Here is a 6,000-nt window from a genome sequence, read left to right as displayed (position 1 = left end):
CTCTAAAATCAATAAAATAAACATTTAAAAAAGAAAAAAAAAAAGAAAAGTCACAAGGAGTTCTCTAGCCTCACATGGTGTTAGTGGGCGAGGCCGACTGGAAGGCAGACAGCACAACCCTAAGCCTGTTTAGGGGAGTCCTTTCCTGGACCAGATACTATGAGGTCCTGCTGTGGTCCTTCTCTGGCCACAGCCTCCCCATAGGACACAGAGTCCAAGGAGCCACGCTCACCCACTTCAAGGTCAGGCTCCAAGGACCTGGGAGCTGGAACAGTCCCCTGAGACTGCAGAGACCTCTTCTCCAAGTGTGACCTCAAAAAGGTCAGCTGTGCTGGTAGCATGCCCTTTTCCAAGCCCAAGAGGTGGCCAAGGGGCGCTTCTCTGTGTGGGCATGGGCGACGGAGCGTGCAAGAGTCCCAGCAGTGGGACCTGGGTGGTCCAGGCTGGTTTGCTCATGTGCTGCCTGCCGAATGTGACCCCAACCTTTTGGGTCATTATACAGCATATTTGTGAAGGCAGGCAGATACATTGTGCCACTTCCTCCATAATGGCTTGATTTATAAATTGGGATATTTAGGTGCATGATACGAGAACCTTCGTTTGCATTCTTGGCCTGGGTTACACAAACGTCGGGGATGAGCCAAGAGGCCAAGAGCATCTGGGGGCACCGCATGTCATCTGAAAGGGCTACAGAAGAGGGTGGCTGGTGCTCCCCAAATTCGTGGTCACCGTGGACCCAGGTCTACCTTGGATAGCACCCAGGGCTTCCCAGTGAGTCTGCTGTGCTGTCTGTGAATGTGGAAAGCAGCAGACCATTGACAAAAGGCCGACAATTTCCCCGGAAACAGTGCTTGAGGAAGCAGAGCTGGGGGCTAGTCCTTGCTGAGAAGGGACAATAGAATTCCCCAGCACCGAGGGCCGAGGGCTCGGAATACCCCAGGACTTACTGGTAAAGAAACACCCGCTTCCATGTAGCTTTCTAGAAAGCACTGGCCCTGGGAGCCCCAGCTTGGGACTGGGCTTGTGTGGGAGGAGCGGTCAAAACTCAAGACAGAGGACAGACACTTCATAGAAAAGGAAATGCAATTACATTTTAAACGTATGAAATATTTTCAACCTCACAATAAGAAAAATGATAAACTTAAAGTACACTTTTCACATGTTCATTATCTTTCTTCTCTGTTTTTGGTGTTCTTTTTTAAAATTTTTTTTTACATCTGCCTATCAAAGAACAAATGATTTGACACCATGCAGCATCAGGTTCAATGTGAGACAACTGGTAACCCTGTGTCTTGTTGGTGTAAGTACAAAGTGGTACATCCTCCTTGAAGTTATGTTTTGGCAATATTCATCAAAAAGCAAAATGTACAGAATCTTTGACAAAGATATCTCACTTCAAAAAACTGACAGAGGGATGCACTTCCTTGTCAATGTGCGCAAAGACATTTGCACATTGCATATTTTATGTATTGGTGGCAGACTGGCAACAATAGGATTACTGGTTAAGTAAGTTATGCCTCCTCCTTCAGGGAACTGCCTTATTCCCATTAACAGAAAATGGGCTGCTTTACAAAATGCTTAGACTAAGCTGACCGATGGGTAGCGCAGTGGATTGAGTGTCGACCTGGGATGCTAAAGTCCCAGGTTTGAAACTCCAAGGTCATCAGCTTGAGCATGGGCACATCAACATGATCCCAAGGTCGCTGACTTGAGCAAAGGGTCACTGGCTTAGCTGGAGCCCCAGTCAAGGCACACATGAGAAAGCAAATCAATGAACAACTAAGGTGCTGCAACCACAAATTGATGCTTTTCATCTCTCTCCCTTCCTGTCTCTCTCTCTGTCTCTCTGCCTCTATCTCTGTCTCTGTCTCTGTCTCTCTTGCTAAAAAAATTGTTTAAACTAGGCTTCAAGGCATGTAGAGGAAAAAAATTGATATGATGGACAGTATTGGTACAACTGGAAAATTTTGTATGTGGACTATGTATTAGATAGTAGAGGGTAGAGAAAAAGTTTATGGTCATTCATACAGAAAATAATACAATAATTAATAAATAATAAACACTGTTTCAGGTACTCACAACTGTAAACCTACTTTTGCCCACCCTGTGTTGCACCAAGATTTCATTTCCCGAATTTAATTTGGTCATCGTGCCCTGGTGATGTAAGACAACATGCTTGCACTTCGGAGAGACACAAACCAGGACTTAGGGATGAAGGAGCCTGCGACTCAGTCTGATATGGCTCGACAGTAATGAGGGGCACAGCACCACTAGTGAAATCACACACACACACAGAGGGAACGCAATGGAAGCAAAATGCTAACTGATGCATGTAGGTGAAATGCACACAAGTTCATTATACTATTCTTATCACATTCCTGAAGGCTTAAATTTAAAGGAAGGAAAGAAGGAAAGGAGGGAGGGAGGGAGGGAGGGAGGGAGGGAGGGAGGGAGGGAGGGAGGGAGGGAGGGAGGGAGGAAACATTTAAAATGGAAAGAACGGAGGTGCAGAGCTGCCTGCAGTATATGCCCTTTTGGAAGAAGGGCTGCTCACTGACTTCCAGAAGGAAACAAGAAATGGATAGCAGTGCCCGGGGTGGGGGTTGGGGGTGTGCTGTACTGTGGACCTAATGCTACTGTACTGTTGGGTGGAGGGAAGAGAGAACAAGTCACTTTAAATGCAGCGATGGTTACAGAAACTACCCCTTTTCTTCATCCATTCAGGCATTCCAACATACACTGATCAGGGCCAGTGAGTCTCGTGAGAAAAATGAGGGCAGGACAAAAAAAATGCTGCTGCCCAGAGAATAATTCCCTGTTTCCTTGTAACCTTTTCCCCACATTTTGTAAGACATTCTTGAGATCACACTTGTGTAACTTTATGGCCTCCCTCTTTTTTTCTTTCTTTCTTTCTTTCTTCTTCTTCTTTTTTTTTTTTTTTTTTTTTTTTTTTTTTTTTTTTTGGCTTAATACTATGGCAAACGTCTCATATTCTTAAAAACCTTTGTAGATAAAAATGTGAATAGCTGCATCATGTGATGCATTGCGATCTATTGAACCGATTTCTACGGTAGGGCATTTGGGGTATTTGTGGTTTGTTAGTGATTATTATTATTGTTCTCAGTACATCTGCAGTGAACATAATTATTTAAATTTTTTCATCTGCTTGTCAGCATTTCCTGAAGCTCAATTCCTAGTAGAGGAATGACTGGGTCATGTGATAGTAACACACTTAAACAGTCTTGAGACACATTGTCCATCCCTTTCTGCAAGGACAGTTCCAACTGCTGTTTGCAGTGCCCAGAGCCTTCTAGGACCTGCGGTGGCGGACCCTGACCCACTGTGGGTGGACAGGACTCGAGGTCAAGAGCGCTGGGCTGTGGTCCCTGCACGGCCACAAACCAGGTGTGTGATTCTGAGGCAACCTGGAAAAAATATATTTAAAAAGATCCATAACACTTAACACAATCTTAAAACCACTTTCACATTTTTACCCCACCCCAAACCTCACAACCACTCCTAGAAATGACCAGGAGGCAGTCCTATTTGGAAGACCAGAGAGAGAAGCCCAGGTGCTTCTGGGATTGTCCAGGGTCCTGGCTGGTAAATGGTACAGAACAGCTTCTGGTCCCTATTCCAGAGTCACTAATCTACAGGCGTCCTTGAGTCTAAGGCAGGGGTGGTCTGCATGCTCCTTGGACTTCACTGTGCACACAGAGCCCCTGCAGAAACATGTGAAGTACAGAGTCTAATCCAGGGGTCCCCAAATTATGGCTAGCAGGCTGCATGTGGCCCCCTGAGGCCGTTTATCTGGCCTCCGCCACACTTCCGGAAGGGGCACCTCTTTCATTGGTGGTCAGTGATACATCCTGTGCTTCTGGAGTATTTGTATGTGGCAGTGCCGCAAAGCTCGGTGGCGTCGCTCATGTACAGTACTACTTCTAGTGATGCGGGACGCATGCGTCATGGCTCCAGAAGCTCGTCATATCACTTGTTAGGGCTAGCAGTGACAAATATGGAACTGGACATTGACCAACTCATTAGCCAAAAGCAGGCCCACAGTTCCCATTGAAATACTGGTCAGTTTGTTGATTTAAATTTACTTGTTCTTTATTTTAAATATTGTATTTGTTCCCATTTTGGTTTTTTACTTTAAAATAAGATATGTGTAGTGTGCATACGGATTTGTTCATAGTTTTTTTTTATAGTCCGGCCCTCCAATGGTCTCCAGTGAACTGGCCCCCTGTGTAAAAAGTTTGGGGACCCCTGGTCTAATCAGTAGGTCAGGGAAATGCCCAGGAGTCTCCCATCTAACATGCTCCCCAGTGAAACCTTGCTGCTGGACCTGGCTTGGAACAGCAAAGTACTTGACAGCCTTTTAAACTCCTCCCAGCAACAGTAACATTCCACACTGTCAGAACTTATCCACCTCAAATCACATTGTATCAGACAGGGACACTATGTATCACAGAGAACCCACCAGGTTCCAGAATATATATAGGTCAGAGAATCAATAACTGACCACAGCCTGGATTCCAGGATGTCCTGCCACAGTGTCCAAAAATGAAACCTTGTAAAAAAAAAGAATGTCATCCTACACAGAGGGTAGGACCAGCCCAGTTGCTGAGTAGGACATTTAGCCGGGGAAGCAAGAGTTCTGTGCAGGAGAGGTTGACAGACAGCTCCAGGGTGCATGACTCAGCACAAGCCCTGACCTGGCAGGGCATTCCAGATGGAGTCGCAGCCTGGGAAGTAATGAGTCCTAGGGACAGGGAGATAAGGTTGGAAATGCAAACCCAGGCCAGGTTTTTATAGCCTGAGGATGCTCATGCAAATGCAGGTTGTTGCTTGATGCACCAGAGGCATCTGCCTTTGAAGGCTTTGGCAGCGAAAGGAGGGACGTGGTGACACAGTGTCAGGGAGATGAACATTCAGAGGGGAGACACTGGGCTGTGAAAGGCCCAGGCCGTTCTTAGGTGCGCGAGGATGGCTGTAGGAACGAACGAACGTGAAGAGCCACAGGGGTTGGTTTCTGACGCGTGGCAGCAATGGAAAAGTTCGAGGTGAGGTTTTGAGGTTCCCAGGCTAGCTGATCAGTAAGTAACAGCCTCGGCAAAAGCAGAGAGAGGAAGAAAATGTGCCGACCAGATGAACAACCACAGGTATCCCCTCCAATGCCCTGGCGCGTGGCCCAGAATACTCTGATCACACAGGCAGAAGAAAGATCAATGTGACATAAATTTGCCCTTATTTTCCAAAGATCAGTCAATGTTTTTTGTCTTTTGACTCGAAAGACTGCTGCTGGGCTTACGCCTCCTCTCCGCCCGTCCTCACGACTGTCACTAGTGACAAGTGATTAGGAGTAGAGGGCCATGTCTGTGCCTGAGTCAGGGGCCACGCTCTCTGGTCCCTGTAGGGTTCCAACTTCGAGTCAGTGGCATCATGAACTCCGCTTCCTGCCCACTCTCGCAGAGACAGCTTTATAAAATCATTCCTCTAACTTCTGGACTCGTCCTGGTTTAGCGTGGCTCGCTAGAAACCTCCCCACTGGATTCTGACATTCTTTACAACTGAGTTCAGCTCACAAACACACTGGCTCCACTGCCTTCCAGGGCCCTGACGCTCTCAGAATAGCGCAGTTATTTGCAGCAAAGGGTGAACCTTCGTACCCTGTTTGGCAACCTTTCCTCAGAGGAGCCAGTTGGAGCCCGAGAGGAAGAAGCTCAGACACACAGCAGTTTCCTCTCTGGTCATCAGTTCATGCCATTGTCTTTTTCTGGCGGGGGTGGGGTGGTGGTGGTGGTGGTGGTGGAGGTTGACATTTATGTTACAGTTGTAAGGTATCTGGGATGCAATTCCTAGCTCTGACTGTCCTGAAGGAAGATTTTTAAAAATGAGATTGAAAGCAATAATAGACACGAATTTTCAAAGAAGAGGGCTGGCTCTTGTTTAAACCACATGTCTTCACCAAATTCCAACCAGGGTAGTTTCACGTGTGAA

Source organism: Saccopteryx bilineata, chromosome 1 (assembly GCF_036850765.1).
Source record: "Saccopteryx bilineata isolate mSacBil1 chromosome 1, mSacBil1_pri_phased_curated, whole genome shotgun sequence".
Taxonomy (NCBI): domain Eukaryota; kingdom Metazoa; phylum Chordata; class Mammalia; order Chiroptera; family Emballonuridae; genus Saccopteryx; species Saccopteryx bilineata.
Note: the sequence above shows the minus strand (reverse complement) of the source record.